At 43.2% G+C, this 20,000-nt stretch overlaps 1 protein-coding gene across 5 annotated transcripts in view; it reads left to right on the top strand.

The window, feature by feature from the left end:
- The first annotated feature begins 826 nt into the window (after positions 1–826).
- Shab (potassium voltage-gated channel shaker cognate b) overlaps positions 827–20,000 on the top strand; it is a 578,013-nt gene continuing 558,839 nt past the window's right edge. For all 5 annotated transcript variants that reach the window (XM_076210483.1, XM_076210479.1, XM_076210484.1 and 2 more), the window contains exon 1: positions 827–1,941. The gene's annotated coding sequence lies outside the window, so the exon portion shown is untranslated. The remainder of the gene's footprint in view (positions 1,942–20,000) is intronic.

Here is a 20,000-nt window from a genome sequence, read left to right as displayed (position 1 = left end):
CACAAACCCGACCTCAGATAGCTGGTGGGTTGACTGGCTAGCTGGACGCTCTGCTGCTGCGCCGGCGAGGAGGAGGTGGAGAAGGAGGAGGAAGAGGAAGGGGAGGAGGAGGAGAAGGAGGAGGAGGTGGAGGGAGGGAGGAAGGGAGGAGTGTGGAGGCGATGGCAATGGAGTTGGTGGTGGTAGGGAGGATGTGGTGAGAGTGCCTAGCTCGCTCGTTCGCCGGGTCCGGTTGTGGCATAGCAGTCAGTCAGAAGCGACATCTCGCGGGAGGAAGTTGGCCGGCCGTTCAGGCGCCCCCTCGCACTACCTCCTCCTCCACCCGACCATCAGCAGCGCGAGTACCTGGTACCAGTAGTGGCTCGCTTGGCCTAATGCCCCAGCACGCAGGCCACGTGCTTAGTACCCCAGCAGAACAGAGAACCCTCGTCAGGAGTCGATTCCCCAGCCTGCGTTGCTCCTCAGGCCTCAGGGAGGTTCGGAGGCGCCCCAGCAGCAGACTGCCACCTGCCCGGCACGTCGGCCCCTCGCAGCAGCAGCAGCAGCAGCAGCAGCAGCGGCGGTGGCAGCAGCAGCAGCAGCAGCAGCAGCAGCAACAGCAGCAGTTCGGGTGTTTCTCAACACCTGAAGACGACCTCACCGGGTCTTCGAGTCTCCTGGCGCCTTGGCATGCCCAAGAGCCTTGGGGCACATCCTCCCGTCCCCCCAGAGGAGGAGGAGCCCAGCCCTCGACCGCTTCAGGGCGGGGACGGCGAGCGGGCTCTAGCCACCAGCTCCGGCAGCAGCTGCCGCGCCCTGGACAACAGCTGTTAGCGTCCCGGCTCGCCTAGGCCGCCGGCGTGTGGATCCTGGCCGCTCTGTTGTGAATGACGTCATGCCAGCTTGCGGCTCTGCTTACGAGAAGACCTGACGTGAATGAGAGTCACCGGGAGACGTGAGTGAGCACAGGCCGGGGACCGTGAGAACACGGGGACACAGGCTTTGGTACACTGCGCATAATACTCTCGGCTCTCGCGAGACCATATCCACGCACAACTCCGGAGACAACACACGATACTTGGTACCGCGGGCACAGTACCTGGAGACGTGGGGGAGAGATTGCCCGGAGACGAGAGAGAGCACGTGTGAGCACGAAATAGAATCTGCAAACGTGAGCACAATGACAAGGACTCGTGTACAAAAGTAACAGGAACGTTAGCACAATAGTACACAGAGGTACCCAGAAACTTGTTACCCAGAGGGAAAGATCCCGGGAGGCAGACTGTCTGGAAAAGGGTGGGAAGACCCGGAACCTGTCGGGTTTCTGTCCGGGCGGAAGGAGACGAACTTCCGGGAAGCAAAGGGTTTGTAGGAGCACTGCCCGGATGGCATCCGGGCCAATAGTTCCGGACACGTACAGCAGCGCCAGTGCCGTTCCAGGATAACCGGTTGACGTCCATCGTGCCATAGTCGAAGTGAAATCGATGCGTTGAGTTTTGACCTAAAACAGAGATCAATTCGAATTGACCGCCGCTGTGTGGGAGAAAGGCAAAGCGTTGTCGGACATAACCTCTAAATCCCTTCCTATCCTCCCCCGTCCGGTCCAGACCCACTCCCACCTAACTTGACCAACCCAATCCCCGTCCCAACCCCATCCGACAAGGCTGACGAAGAGTTGCGTAGTTCCTGCCGAAGAGGATCTCGCCGAAGTAGAAAGAGGTCTTCGGCTGGGTAGACGTGACGCGTCGAAGCCTGAGGGTGGAGACGCAGGAGGAGGAGGAAAGAGAGAAAGAGAGAGAAAGGGTGAGAGGAAAAGAGGAAAAAGGATAAAGGAGGCTTACTGAAAGAGAGAAAAAAGAGAGATTGATTCTGTGGGTGATTCCGCGCTTCTGTCGTTGTTTCCCAAGTACTATGGAACGCAGGAGATAACCCGGGCAGCAGCATTTCAACAGCATGTGTCAGGTAAGTCTAGAATGGTCTTCAAACACATACACACAGACACACACACACACACACACACACACACACACACACACACACACACACACACACACACACACACACACACACACACACACACAAGAACTTGTAATTTTTAAGGATATCAATAATAAATGTAATGCCAAACTTGAGGGGATTCAAAGTGGTTATCATATTGAACAGACCTAATAACGAAAATACGTTTTATTTTTTGTAAGACTACTTTTTTGATGTCTGATATATGTTGAAACTTAAATATCTAAAGAAAATTATATTCACAGACACACACACACGCACGAACACACGCGCACGCACACACACGCACGCGCGTGCACACACATGCATACACACTCGCACACACACACATGCATACACATAAGCACACGCACACACACATGCATACACACACACACACACACACACATACACGCATACATACATACACACACGCACGAACTCACACACATATACACGCACGCAAACACGAACTCTCAAAAAATGCCCAAATGCAGGCACAAACACAATCACAAACACCAAAACAAGCACAAAGGCACACCTGAAAGCACGCACACACAAACGCACATACACACAAATACAAGTACACGCAAATGCACGTACACGCAAACACAAACGTAAACAAGCATTCAAACAAGCAAACACACAAGCATACAAACATATAAATGCATCCTCAAACGTATCCATCCGCACATCTACCCATCCATCAATCCACACACGACACACAATACAAACACACATATACACATACAAACACACACGCACGTACACACACGCGCACGCGCGCGCGCATGCACGCACACATATAATGGCATACACATTCAAACTCACCACATACATAAGTGCACGCACACACGTACACACGCATACACACACACACACACATACACACACACACACACACACACACACACACACACACACACACACACACACACACACACACACACACACACACACACACACACACACACACACACACACACACACACACACACACACACACACACACACACATTCAAACACACACACACAAACACACACACACAAACGCGCGCACACAAACACGCACACAGGCACACATGCACATGCGTACACAAACACACGCAAACAAACACGAGCACACATGCGCTCTACACACACACATACCGACCGCGCAGACGTACATAAACAGACTTACCCACAGACGTACATAAACAGACATATATACACAGACGTACAAGCACAGACATACGCTCATGAACTTGTGCGTAATTAGAAAGAAATGCATACATATCAACAGCTACAGACATAATCATATACAGACACTGACAGGTATGATCAATGGAGAGTGAGAGACGGGACCTCACGAGTGTTGTTTCTTTTCTGTATTCTATATATTTGACACAAGGACGCAGGATCACGCAAACACACAAGGACAGACACAAACGCACAGAAACAAGTTTAAGGAGAGAGATAAGTGCACAGAGTCGTATACAAACACTCGGAGATGGCCACACACACACACACACACACACACACACACACACACACACACACACACACACACACAGGAGCAAACACACAAAAACAGGCACACACACACAAAGACAGGAGCAAACACACAAAGACAGGAGCAAACACACAAAAACAGGAGCAAATACACAAAGACAGGCGCAAACACACAAAAACACAAACACATAAAGATAGACACCGTCACACAAAGATACAAACACACAAAGACAGGCACCAGCAAAGACTGACACAAACACACAAACACACGAGGATACAAATACACAAAGGCAGAAACAAACACACAAAAACAAACACAAACACAACACACAGGTGCAAACACAAACACACAAACATATAGACACACAGAAATAAAAATACCCAACCATACCAAAACAAAACATACAAGCACAAGCAAAATCGCACATGGATAAAAACAAACATATTAAAAAACACACATAAGCACAAACTCGTACATGGAGACCCAATCTCAGAGGTGCACATAAGTTCACACGTACACACAGGTGCACACTTTTAGACAGTTATACACACACACAATTATAAACACGTAATTATACACACAGATGTAATCACAGACACCCACAATGATATACAGACACAATTGTACACGTAGTTATACTGAGTTATGTAAATTATTCAGACGCATATATATAAAGAAAGACATATGTACAGTCAGATAAGCAAACACACTATTGTACGCATACACAAAAACGCAAGTATACACACATTAACAAAAAGACACACAGGAACATACATACAAAAACAAGCATACACACAGAAACAGACACGCACAGAAACATACAGAAACAAGCATACACACAGAAACAGACACACACACAGAAACAAACATACAGAAACAAGCATACACACAAAAACAAGCATACACACAGAAACAACTATACACACAGAAACAAGCATACACACAGAAACAAGCATACACAGACAAATATACAGACACAGCATAAATGCAGACACAAGCATACACACATATGAATACATACACAATCATGAATGTAGACGCAAACATACACAGAAACACAAGCATACATAAACGCAATCGTTTTGGGAGAGGCACAAAAATACACAGATAAACACTAATATAAAGAGACAGATACTAGCATAAAGAGACAGACAACAGCATAAAGAGACCGACAATAGCATAGACAGACATTAGCGTAAAGAGACGGCATTACCATAAAGGGACAGCCTAAAGCATAAAAAGACAGACAAACATGTACACGGAGAGTCACAAGCATATACGGACATTCGCAAGTATACATGGACAAACACAAGCATACACGAACAAACACAAGGACACACAGACAAACACAAGCATAAAAGGACAGACAAACAAGCATAAGTGGACAGGCACACAAGCATAAATGGACAGGGAGACAAGCATAAAGGGACAGGCACACGAACATGAAAGGACAGGCATACAAGCATAAATGGGCAGGGAGACAAGCATAAATGGACAGACACGCAAGCCTAAAGGCACAGACACACAAGCATAAATGGATAGGGAGACAAGCATAAATGGACAGGCACACAAATATAAAGGGACAGGCAGACAAGCATAAATGGACAGACACACAAACATAAATGGACAGGGAGACAAGTATAAATGGACAGGCACACAAGCATAAAGGGACAGTCATACAAGCATAAATGGACAGGCACACAAGCATAAATGGACAGACACGCAAGCCTAAAGGCACAAACACACAAGCATAAATGGACAGGCACACAAGCATAAATGGACAGATACACGAGCATGAAAGGACAGGCAGATAAGCATAAAGGGACAGGCACACAATCATAATAGGACACAAACAAGCACCCACGGACAGACAAACAAGCGTACAAGGAGAGACATATGAGCACAGACACTCATACAGAGACACACGCACACGCATACACACAAAAACACACATGCACGTACACTCATTTATAGACATACATGCACATAGACACATCCACATACACACATGCACGTACATGCACATACACGCATACACATATATGTACATGCATGCACGTACAGTACACACATACACATACACGCAGACATACACATACACACAGATATACACAGACATACACAAACATACAGTTATACACAAACATATACTGTACATGCACACAGACATACACATCCACACAGACGCACACTTGTACAGACATAAACGTACACACATCCATACACACACACATCATACACACCCTTACACACATACTCATAAACACCCACACACATACATATACACAAGGACACACACATATATACAAATATATACACATACATACACACACATACATACACGCGTACATATACACACAGGAGTTCACATATGCACATACAGAAACACATACGAGCATACACATACACAGAGATATACACATACAGACATGCGTATACACACATACATACACAGACATATACATATACATATACATATACATATACATGCACACACTTATAGACATACACAGACATACACGCAGGCATGCCCATACACACAGGCATGCACATATACACAGGGATACACATACACATACACACGGGCATGTACATATACAACCATGTACATACAGATAGACACGTGAATACATATAAATATATACATACATACACATGCACACACATGCGCATACAGATATGTATACACATACAGACAGGCACACACACACATATATATACATACAGACATAGGCATATACTGAAATAGGCAGATAGTGACATACTAATACACATATAGACACAATCATACACAGAAATAGGCAAACACACACACACACACACACACACACACACACACACACACACACACACACACACACACACACACACACAAACTTACAGACGAACAAAATATTAATTTAATTACGTGCTTTGTGAAGGAAGGGATACTGCCACAGGGCTGGAAAGAGGCTAATATGACACCAATTCACAAAGGAGGAACTAAGAAGAAAGCGATGGTTTATAGACCAAAGTCGTAGACAGGAATGATAGCTAAATTAGTTGAGAAATTGTAAACGTTAGGTGGTTTTGATATCTTGGAGAGAAAAATGGAGAATAGATTGTTCAGAAGACTATGAGTATCACGTCTTCTAGTTTATTACTGAAGAGTGGTTGATCAAAGAGAGAGAGAGGGAAAGTGAGGGCTGGGTGGACTGTGTATACTTGGATCTGGAGAAAGCATTTGATTGAATACCTCAAAATGGACTTCAGTTTATTACTGAAGAGCGGTCGATCAAAGAAGGAGAGAGAGAGAGAGAGAGAGAGAGAGAGAGAGAGAGAGAGAGAGAGAGAGAGAGAGAGAGAGAGAGAGAGAGAGAGAGAGAGAGAGAGAGAGAGAGAGAGAGAGAGAGAGAGAGAGAGAGAGAGAGAGAGAGAGAGAGAGAGAGAGAGAGAGAGAGAGAGAGAGAGTGAGGGCTGGGTGGACTGTGTATACTTGGATCTGGAGAAAGCATTTGAGTGAATACCTTATAATGGACTTAATATGGATTTTCTTATTGACTGTTGTCAGACATAGGTGTGTCATTATGGTTTCTGAGAACCTTTGATCTTTAATGTAGTTGTAAAGTTCTTTGTGATTTTCTTGACTTTAATCAGCAATTTGCAATTTCTTGTTGCCACCTTTGTTCGCCTGAGAATTGTTCAAATCCCTCTGAATCAATACACACACACACACACACACACACACACACACACACACACACACACACACACACACACACACACACACACACACACACACACACACACACACACATATATATATATATATATATACATACATACATATACACAGACATACGCATCCACACAGACGTACGCATGTACACAGACATAAAAGTACACACATCTATACACATATCATACACCTTTACACACATACTCGTACACACCCACACACAGACTTACATATACATAAAGCCATACACATACACAGACTTGTTTTTGCTCATTAGATCGCTGTTTCTTATCCGGAGGCTCGCAGAATCCTACAAAAGGGTCCACAGGATTAAGATTTCAAAATGTTACAATTAATCCTGTACGTTACCACTGTTCAAGAAAGCTAGCTAGCTGAGCGGGCTAAGGCGTCGTTACTTGCGGGAAAGGTCGAAGGGGTGGTGGTTCGAACCCTGCCATCGGCGAAGTTGAACCAGGGATATGGTTTATTAAATTCCACGCTAGAAAGTCCTCTGTAAGGGGCACCGTCCTAGCCTCCCGATGGAGGGGAGTTTGTGATGTTAGACCATATCATCATCACAATTAATCCTGCCATTTTTTTTTTTTTTTTTTTTTTTATGATTACACAATCTGTCTTTATCGAGATGTCCATTGTTTTTCTAGTGTTCCTTGGCTAGTCACATATTTCAGAATATGGCGATGATTTGTACATTATAATGCTTCTATCACTAAATTAATTAGAAAAATTATCACGTCTTATCTAATCCCGTATCAAGGGGCCCCCTCAATGTAATGAATCAGCAATTTAAATGTTGAGAAATACTGCATTAGAGGTCTCGGACCGGTTGAATATTCTATAAGCTTGTCTCTCTTTTTTGCTGTAAATTGCTGCTTCCTTGTCAGGCTATTATGGATGAAATTGATTAGGCAATTGTCCGTCATTGGATGTAATGTAACTCACACGTAATAAGAAAAAAATATTAATAATTCTTAGCTTTTTCTGTCCTTATAATCTCCTTCTCTTCTTAAAGCTCTTCTTTACTATATTTGTGACTCCAACACTTTAGTGTGATGTTTACATCAAGGAACGAGGCGCTGATTATTCCTGACAAGACACTAAAGCACGCACGTACGCGTGCACGCACACACACGCGCGCGCACACACACACACACACACACACACACACACACACACACACACACACACACACACACACACACACACACACACACACACACACACACACACACACACACACACACACAGTAAAACAAACATTGTGTCTGATTGTGTAAGGTCACAGCATTAACTATAGATCGGTCATATATGAATAACTCTCATCCGGGAGGGTAATAGCTGTCGATGACGAGTCCAACACATAATCCAGGACCGTGGTGAATCACACACACACACACACACACACACACACACACACACACACACACACACACACACACACACACACACACACACACACACACACACACACACATACACACACAACCACGATATACATATACACATTATGCATATACGTATAAACATATATATACTTATTAATATGCACATACATATACATTTACAAACGCATATGCATATACACATGGAATCTAGGTTGGGGAGTTCACAGAAACAGCCAGTTAAGGGGACGGCCAAGGAAGATGAGAATGAGGTCTGTCTTCGTTGATGGCTGCTCCCAAATAAATAAATAAATAAATAAATAAATAGGTAAATGAATGAATAAATGAATGAATAAATGAATGAATAAATGAATGAATAAATGAATGAATAAATGAATGAATAAATGAATGAATAAATGAATTAATCAATAAATTAATACATTAATATATAGATTAATTAGTTAATCAATTAATTAATAAAAGAATAGATAAAATAAATGAAACTAACGAGACCATGTCTTCAGTTACCAAGTGTCATCTTTCAGATTTTTTTTTTTTTTTTTAATACCTGTACATGTACTCCATAGTTCACTTCTTGTGAATCGTTTTCATTAAATGATTGGAGAAGCAGTCTATTCATTTTCGTAAGATCAGGATCATAAGTTCCTCAAATACATTCAAGCTGTAAAGTTAGGGTCAACACCGGTTATGTGAGCTTCTTTAGCGGTCGATGTTTATGTAGATTAGACAACTTTTTGCTTGTGTGTGTCTGCTTGCGTTTGTGTGCTTGTATGTATGTGTGTGTGTGTGTGTGTGTGTGTGTGTGTGTGTGTGTGTGTGTGTGTGTGTGTGTGCTTGTATGTGTGAGTGTGTATGCTTGCATGTGTGTAATGTGCTTGTGTGTGTGTGTGTGTGTGTGTGTGTGTGTGTGTGTGTGTGTGTGTGTGTGTGTGTGTGTGTGTGTGTGTGTGTGTGTGTGTGTGTGTGTGTGTGTGTGTGTGTGTGTGTGTGTGTGTGTGTTTGCATGTGTGTGTATGTGTGTATGTTGTGTGTGTATGTGTTTGCATGTGTGAGTGTGTATGTTTGTATGTGTATAATGTGTTTCAATGTATGTATGTGTGTGTGTGTGTGTGTGTGTGTGTGTGTGTGTGTGTGTGTGTTCATGTGTAAGTGTAGTGTGCTTACATGTGTCTCTGTAGTGTGTGTATACACACTCATGTGTTAGCGTAAAAAGGACTTGAGGTGGAGTGTGGAAAAAAAAGGACAAAATCAGAATGAGAGTAGCGATGGCTGAATGAGGGAACGAGTGGGTGAGTAGATGAACGATCTCTGGCCTTCCCATTTCGGCGGCTTTTCGATGTAAACACAGATTTCCAGGACATTTGTTCGACAAACCTGTTGAAACAGTAAAACAAATATTGTGTCTGAACGTTAAACAACAGGTTCTTGACGTATCTACTTTTTTATTTATCTATGTACATATCCATTTTTATATCCTTTTACTATCGGTAACCGTTACAAGTCAAGTCAACGGTTACATTGAGAACTCTACAACTGATTATATCGGTTGTAGATCAAAATTACGAAAACTGCAACCGGTAGTAACAACAAGTCCAATCAATGGTTGCAAGTCGATTCTGTTTGAAAACCGCAACCGTTAAATAACGGTTAAAAACTTCCCCCCGCCAACGGTCACAATAGATTTGTAACCGTCATTAATGGTCACCAGGTATCTGTAACGGTCACAACTCGATTCTGTTTGAAAACTGTAACCGTTAATAACGGTTAGAAACTTCCCCCGCCAACGGTCACAATAAATTTGTAACCGTCATTAACGGTCACCAGGTATGTGTAACCGTCAACAACAATCACCGTTAAGCAGAAGATAAGAGAGATAGAGAGGCGCATCGATAACTCAGAGTACCGGGAGGAAGCTTTGGACGCTTAAAAGTTAAATGAAGAAAGTTTGGGGAAACTCCTTTAGTAGGCGTACATAAATTCTAACACAAAGAAGAAAAAAAAAAATCTCAGAGAAGCGAGAGAAATGTCCGAGGTGCCCACAGAGTGGGGAGACAGAAAAATAGGATTACACAAAGTGCACAGCTGGGCTGGAGAGTTGGGTTATCAGTTCCTTCATCCACAGAGTAGTTAACGAATGGAATAGACTTAGCAACAATGTAATGAGCGCTAAAATGATTTGTTGTTTTGAGAGAAGATTAGGTAACTTTATGTATAAGGATGAAAGGTGATGGGGTCAAGGAACAGCCTAGTGTAGGCCTTATGGTCTCTTGCAGTCTCTTCCATTCTTATGTTCTTATGGTTACAGAACCAAAACGGGAAACTCTGAAGGTTTCTTCTGTTTTCCAGCTGCAGACATACTGCCATCGAGTCCTTATGGCTTTCTTTCTTCTATCTCTGCTCCATTGGTCTGATTTTTGTATCTTTTTCGATATCAAGAGGAGGACAGGGAGATGAATAAAATAGCATACACATACACACACGCAAGCTCAATCGAGAAGAAAATTAATATTTTGAGAGTAGGATATAGCACATATTCTGAGTAAATTCATTTAGTGACAGACGTAGTAAATATACAAGACAACATCACCCTCGTTCCATCAGACAACCCACTCAACTCTTCTCTTCCACCTCAACGCAAACAACCCATTCGTTTTACTTTCACTCCCCATCGCCCCATAGCCCAAGAGAACCCCGGTCACATCATCGGAGAAGTAGGAACCCAAGAGAGCCTGTGGGTTCGGGTAAACCCTAATTAGCCTCGGTGGCGTCAAAGAAAGTCCCACTGGAAGAGGGAGAGGAGTGGGTGGAAAGGATGATAAAAAGGAGGAAGAGGAGGAGGAGGCAGGAGCAGCAGCAGGACAAAGAGTTGGAGGAGTAGGACGAGAAAGAGGTCCCGGAGAAATTTCAAAACGAGTTGGGGAAGAAGAGAAGAGGCTAAAGAGGGCTGGGGTAGAAAGAGGACGGAGACAATGTCGACGGCCGTGGCCGAAGTTTTGGTCGTGGTTCTACTCCTGCCTCTTCTTTGACAATGGCCGCTTCAGTAGCTCAGCCTAAAGCCAAGGCTATAGGCTGAGACTATCACCGCAGCTGCTGCTCCTTCTCCAGACTGCGGCTGCGGCAAAGGAGCTTCTGCAACTGCCACTGGTATTCCTCATGCGGTTGCGACATCCACAAGGGCTCGTGTGTGAGGCTAAAAGACGCGATGCATCATCCCAAAATGCAAATTTTTATTTATTTTTTTCTTTCGTAAACAAACTCTCCCCAAACTCGGGGGAGGCACATCGCCCTTCTGTTGTGATACAAGGCGCACTGAAAGCCATTCTTTACTTCGCCCACGGCGCCGTCAGCGTTCCAGGAGACACGGCAAGAGTGTCGTTCCAGTCTGGAAGCGCCAGAAGATCACAATCTGGAAAGGGTAGTCGAGTCAGAACGAATAGTTCAAGAGCACAAAAGATCTTCAAAGACCAAACGGAACAATCTAAACAGGGTCTGTATGACTCGCGTGCGCGCACACACACACACACACACACACACACACACACACACACACACACACACACACACACACACACACACACACACACACACACATCAATAATTCAATTTAATCAAGCCCTAGAATTAGATCAAATTGTACATTGTCAGTGTATCACTGTCAAACCAACAAACCGGTTATTCCATTCTTATCATTATTACACACACACACACACACACACACACACACACACACACACACACACACACACACACACACACACACACACACACACACGAAGCTGACTCATATGGATGGACACATTTTCAATTTCTTTCCAACTAGATGTATGATGAAGACAGAGGTTTGGTGCGCCTGGTTCCCAGAAGCCTTTTTTTTTTTTTTTTTTTGAGAAATATGAATTATGTTTTCTTTTTGTACTTCCAGGTTCTGGAAAAATGTGTTTGCCTGGAAAAGACCAAGGGGTTGTATATCTGGTTCCAAGATGTTCCAATATTTACAAGAAATATGAATTGCGCGACTTTATTGTACTTCCAGGTGGTGCCGAACAAAAAGAAAAGAGAGAGAGAAAGAGAGAGAGAGAGAGAGAGAGAGAGAGAGAGAGAGAGAGAGAGAGCAGCAATCATAATAAACACTTTCCAGCTTCATCGAGGTTTCTCTTCCAGCTGAATAAAATCATCTGAAGGCAATGGGTCACTGTAGACAGTTCGGCTTGTTTCACACGTATCGACTTTTCGACGTGCGTCGTCCACAACACGACATCGTGCTCTCAAATAACCAAGGCGGTTTATGGACGCTTTCACGCGTCACGAACACGACCACGTATGAAAGTCTCCATAGACATCCATGGTTATTTGGAAGCACGACGTCGTGTCGTGGACGGCGCACGGCGAAAAGTCGATACGTGTGAAACGAGCCTTAGCGACCAGGCAACCTGTTTATTGATGCTTTCTGTCTGTGGCGCAGAACTCGCTATATGGTAACAACAAATACGTGAAATAAACGAAATATCTTGTAGGCTTGTGTTACTAAGACACTCCCTTTTATGTACCCCTCACTTCCTCATGTATACTTGTACCTTACTACTTGTAAGCATTCTGCTGAAGAGGACTACAGATAGTAGTCGAAATATACAGTTTCCCTGTACTTTCGTTATTATTTCTCCGATAGTGGGTTTATAGTGAACATGTACATGTGACTTATAACTCCCTTTTTTTTTTTACTAAAATCCATTCCTGCACATTGATGAAGAACTTGTTTCTCCTGCTGAGGCTGCGTGACATCGTGGTTATGCCTCAGAGCCTGTGTGCGTGTCTCCCTCTCTCCCTTTTTATTACTGTTGCGGCTTTTCTTCCATCACGGACCAACTCATGCTTCCATCGGTTCTGTCATCTGCTTTCTATTATTCACAGTAAACGTGTGTGTGTGTGTGTGTGTGTGTGTGTGTGTGTGTGTGTGTGTGTGTGTGTGTGTGTGTGTGTGTGCGTGTGTGTGTAAATAATGATAATAATGATGATAATGGCATTAATTATGTCAATAGTGATGATAATGATAATGATGACATTAACGATAATGACAATAATAATGATGATGATGGTAATAGTGAAAATGATGATGATAATAATGATCATGAGAATAATAATAATGATAATAATGATGATGATGATGATGATGATGATTGATAATAATGATTGATAATAATGATTGATAATAATGATTGATAATAATGATGATGATTGATGATGATGATTGATGATGATGATGATGATGATGATTGATGATGATGATGATGATGATGATGATTGATATTGATGATGATTGATGATGATTGATGATGATGATTGATGATGATGATTGATGATGATGATGATTGATGATGATGATGATGATGATGATAATGATAATGATTGATGATATTAATAATAGTCACCATCATCATAATCGGTTTATTGAGTTGACAGTGATGTAGAGATACACTGACATTGTACATTTCGAGCTAATTCTAGGACTAAATTAAATTGAGTTAATGGTGTCTCATTATGGAGGGAATGCCCCTGCTCGTGTGTGTGTGTGTGCGTGTGCGTGTGTGTGTGTGTGTGTGTGTGTGTGCGTGTGTGTGCGTGTGTGTGTGTGTGTGTGCACTTGTGAATGTGGGTACTGAAAGCAGGAAACATTAAGACACAAAGTTCCTAACACCATTTGAATTAAAAGTAACCCCAGGAGCACCTGCAGAGGGCCGCATCTAGTGGCACTTCTTAGAAAGCGTCCTTTGCTGCAGTGGCAGATGACAATGTCTTAGTCGAATGTTTCCTAGAATCATCGATATGTGACTCGACACCCTCCTGACATTTCATGTTATCCCCCTCTGCCAGACACACAGACAGAGGACTGAATCAGCCATGGGCTGAGTCACTACCCCCCTCCACCCTCCCCTCCCCTCTCCTCCCCTCCCCTCCCCTCCCCTCCCCTCACTTCCCCTCTCCCTCCCCTCCCCTTGTATTATGAGTCACTGGTGCTGAAGGGGGAGGAGGAATGATACGCGGAAATTGTCTCGAGTCGTCGCCAGAAGATTTTTTCACACACACACACACACACACACACACACACACACACACACACACACACACACACACACACACACACACACACACACACACACACACACACACACACACACACACACACACGCACACAGTTTTCCATACAGAGTGGTGGATGTCTGGAACAAATTGGACGAAAAGTAGTGTGTGCAAACACCATGCAAGAATTTAAGAACAAACTAGATGTTGCGAGACACAAAGGCGGGTCACTACGAGCATAGCTCCCCTTCCCGTATAATACTAGGTAAATCTATACACACACACACACAATCACAATATCTATCTATCTATCCATCCATCTATATATATATATGTAGTTATCTCTCAATATCCATCCATCTACTCATCTCCCTCCTTTATGGACATTGCTGCTGTATTCATCAACACTACATTGACCTTGACCATCTGTTTCTGTTGACTTTGGCCACCGTTTTTGTTGCTGTGTCTCATGCCTCGCCCCAGTGACATTATCATAATGCGATGGGAATTATGTGGACATGCTGCTACTCACTTCCCGCCGTTTCTCGCGAGCAAGTTGGTTTGTCATCGAGTCCGTTATCGTCGTCATTACCCGTGGATGTAAATGTCGCCAGACGTGACGTCATCCCCGTCTGGCGTAAGAAGAATACGGAGGAGAAGTAAAAGGAGGAGAAGGGAGAGGACGAGGAGGGGGAGAAGGAGTAGGGAGAAGAGGAGGAGGAGGAGGAAGAAGGGGAGGAGAAGAAGGAGAAGAAGGAGAAAGAGAAAGAGAAGGAGAAGAAGGAGAAAGAGAAGGAGAAGGAGAAGGAGAAGAAGAAGAAGAAAAATGAGGAAGAGAAGAGGAGGAAGGAAAGAGAGGAGAATAAGAAGAAAGAGAAAAGGAAGAAGAAGAGGGAGAAAAAGGAGAAGAGGAGGGAGAAGAGGAGAAGGAGAGGAAGGATGATGATGATGATGCAGATATTCTTAAATTAAATGGAAAGCTTCATCATCTTACCTCGCGACCGACGTCTTCAGTGTTTACTTCCACAGAAGCTGATCATTCCATCATTACACAAACACATTGACATGAAAATGAAGGTCGAAATAGGAGTTATTTATGAAAAAAGTAATTGATTTTGTTTTTTATTTTTTTATTTATCTATTTATCTATTTATTTTTAAGAAAAAAAAGGAAAAGTTACCAAGGGTAAAGTTTGAACGAATATGTCTGCTAGATAGCTTACGTCTGTATGCATATATGTAAGTATGTATGTATCTATGTTTATGAGAACATGTATATGTATATACATGCATAAACACACATCTGTACATACATGTATGTATGTGTGTGTATGTATGTGTTTACGTATGTATGTATGCATGTATATATGTTAGTATGTATGTATGCTTGTATTAAGTGTTCATGAATTTTATGTAAATTTTCGTTAGAAGAGGAAGCTTTCAATATCCTATGCTTCATTTATTGACTTTGAAGTTGTGTCGTTTTAAGTCTGTCTCTCTCTCTCTCTCTCTCTCTCTCTCTCTCTCTCTCTCTCTCTCTCTCTCTCTCTCTCTCTCTCTCTCTCTCTCTCTCTCTCTCTCTCTCTCTCTCTCTCTCTCTCTCTCTCTCTCTCCCTCTCCCTCTCCCTCTCCCTCTCCTTCTCCCTCTCCTTCTCCCTCTCCTTCTCCCTCTCCTTCTCCCTCTCCTTCTCCTCCTCCTCCCTCTCTTCCTCCTCCCTCTCTTCCTCCCTCTACTTCTCCCTCTCCCTTTCCCTCTCCCTCTCCTCCTCCCTCTCCTCCTCCCTCTCCCTCTCCTTCTCCCTACTCCTCTTCCTCTCCCTCCCCTCCCCCTCTCCCTCCCCCTCTTCCTCTCCTTCTCCCTCTCCCTCTCCTTCTCCCTCTCCATTTCTCTCTCCATTTCCCTCTCCCTCTCCTTCTCTCTCCCTCCCTCCCTACCCCCTCCCCCCTCTCTCTCTATCTCTATCTATATACCTCTATCTATCTTTTCTCCATTTCCCTCTCCCTCTCTCTCGCTCAACTCCCTAGCCCCTCTCCCTCTCTCTCTCTATCTCTATCTATGTACCTCTATCTTTCTTTCTCCACCCCTCTCTTTTTCGTCGAACAATGTTCTTTCCACAATGTCATCCTTTGAGGGACGCGCTTGCTCTGCATCACTCGCCTGCAGTCTATCAGAATGGCCCCCTAAGTCTTGTTTCACATGTATCGACTTTTCGTAGTGCGCCGTTCACGACACGACGTCGTGCTCTCAAAAAATATGGGTTTATAGGGACATATTCATACGTCACGTCCACTTGTGGAAGCATCCATAGACACCCATGGTTATTTGAGAGCACGACGTCGTGTCGTGGACGGCGCAAGGCGATACGGGAGAAACGAGTCTGAGTCAATTCAAGAAATGTCCTCAGAATCCTGTTTCATTGTGTCAGTTTGTTTCATCCTTTTTTTTTTTTTTTTTTTTTTTTTTTTTTTTTTTTTCCAAGTTTCGGTTTCGATGGGGCTTGGGTCGGTTTGTTTGTTTATTTCTTTGCTTGTTTGTTTGTTGGTTTTGTTTTTCTCAGACAGCGTCTCCTGGAATTGACTCTGCCTGTTTATTAGTGCAAATTTCGCCCGGTTTGGTTTACATTTTTCATATATTTCACTCGGGTTCTGAAAAAGAAAGATTACACACACACACACACACACACACACACACACACACACACACACACACACACACACACACACACACACACACACACACACACACACACACACACACACACACACACACACACACACACACACACGTGTGCGCAAAAACATTCATGAATTTAAGAGCAAACTAGACACTGTGAGATACAAAGGCGGGACACCACGAGCGTAGCTACCCTTCCCGCAAAATACAACTAGGTAAATACACACACGCACACACACACACACACACACACACACACACACACACACACACACACACACACACACACACACACACACATATATATATATATATATATATATTTATATATACATATATATATATATATATATATATATATATATATATATATATGTGTGTGTGTGTGTGTGAATGTGTTTGTTCTTCCCCCCTACCCCACCCCCACTCCGTCAAGGAAAGGACGACTTTTGATTGTAATAAGAGATTGGCTCTGAATGTGAGAGAGACCGACTGGTCGACCGACTGGTCGAGCGGGTTAGAGCGTCGCTACTTGCTGCGGAAGTCAAGGCGACGGTAGTTCGAACTCAGCCGCCAGCGAGTTGAACCAAGGTCATGGTTAATTAGATTTCACGCTACAAAGTCCTCTGTAAGGGGCACCGTCCTAGCCTCCTGATAGGAGGACCAGATTGGCACTATTCAATTATTTCTTTATTTATTTATTCATTTATTTTTTATTTATTTGTTTATTTTTGCTGACCACCTCTCCTCTCTTGCCCCTTTTTCTTTATATCGATATTTTTTATTTACTTGCTCACTTGCCAGTTCTAATAATTAAAAGAGGGCTACTTGCTTATTACTTATTTCCAGGCAAGTGGTTTGGTATGTGCATATAAAGAAACAAAAACTTATTACATGCATATTTCTATTATTATTATTATTATTATCATTATTATTATTATTATTATTATTATTATTATTATTATTATTATTATTATTATTATTATTATTATTATTATCATTATTATTATTATTATTATTATTATTATCATTATCATTATCATTATTATTATTATTATTATTATTATTATTTGTTTATTTATTTTTATCTATCTATTTATTCTATTTATTTATTTTATTTATTTTTACTTGTTCATTTATTTATATCATTTTTTTCTATACTAAACAAGGAGTTCCCTACACCATTCAATCCATGGTAAGAGATTACTGTAGCGGTGGCACACCGCCCTCAGCTGAAAGAAATCACCCGACGGCAGCCAGAATAAATTTGATAAAGTGAGTCACCATATTGAAGAGGGCATCCTGGATGTCTTAAAGGGAATTTATTTAAAAAATGGGATTGGGTAATTTTTGATGGAGTTTGATCCTTTTCAATGGGATTTGATCCCTCAGAATGGGTTTGGATTCCTCTTTAAGATTCCGAATCCTCTGAAAAAAGGAATGTAGCTACCTTTAAAGGAATCCAATTATTTTAAGAGCAATCCAACACCATTACAGAGGGTCGTAACCCTTTAATTCTGTTGCTTCGAGTTCAAAAAGGGGAGGGAGCATACGCCAGGAGACACTTGGCTCAGAGAGACACGGTAGCTGGAAGTCAGGGTGATGAAGGCAAGGTCATCATATTAAGACAGTAGGGCAGGACTCGTAGTAATGGGTTTAAATTGGACAAGTTTAGGTTTAAGAAGGAAATAGGCAAGAGCCGAGACAATTGGTGGTTTTAAGAGAAGATTAGGTAACTTTATGGATAGGGATGACATGGAACTTCCTAGTTTAGGCCTTATAGTCTCTTGCAGTCTCCTCCGTTCGTATGTTCACTTGACGCTGCTGTCGAACCCGGACAAGAACCGTGGAAAACGAGACTGAAACCAACGCTCCACAGGGGGGGGGGTATTAGCCAGAATAATTCCCTCAAGTATGACAATGTGCCCCACACCCCACACACACTCCACTTCACTCCCAAATCTGGGCTCCCAGATCGCAGAACGAAGAACTTCTAATCAAGGAGGAAATAAGGTTTAATTTACCTTGCGGTCCCAACCCACGTCTCTGAGGTAATTTGATTGGTTAGTAGATAACTTTGTTGACTGATTCCGATTTGCTCATGACCTTCGAGCGATCTTCGGTCCCGGCCCGGGGTCGATCCTTCGCACGCACTCGCAAAAACCCAAATCCACTCGCGAACGTGTGTTTGCGTGCATGAGCTCGCAAGATAAGGTCATCCGCTGGCGACGCGCGCGCACACACACACACACACACACACACACACACACACACACACACACACACACACACACACACACACACACGGCTCGACGGCGCAGTGGTAGCGTTCGCAACTACTGCTACAGCGGCCCGACTTCGAATCCCGCCCAGGGCTGAAATGAATTCAGTATCTCTGTGCTGCGAGTCGTTACTCCAACTCTCGTGGGCGGGGAGTTGTGTGTGTGTGTGTGTGTGTGTAAGGTCATAGCATTACCCATAGATCGGTTATATATGAGCTCTGAACTCTCTTCTGAAAGGAAAATAACTGTCGATCACGAGTCCAACACGTGATCAAAGACCATGGTGAATCACACACACCTCACACACACACACACACACACACACACACACACACACACACACACACACACACACACACACACAC

Source organism: Oratosquilla oratoria, chromosome 27 (genome assembly GCF_046742065.1).
Source record: "Oratosquilla oratoria isolate Oo_2021 chromosome 27, ASM4674206v1, whole genome shotgun sequence".
Taxonomy (NCBI): domain Eukaryota; kingdom Metazoa; phylum Arthropoda; class Malacostraca; order Stomatopoda; family Squillidae; genus Oratosquilla; species Oratosquilla oratoria.
The sequence above is the reverse complement of the archived record's forward strand: the minus strand, read 5'-3'. Positions and strand labels throughout refer to the sequence as shown.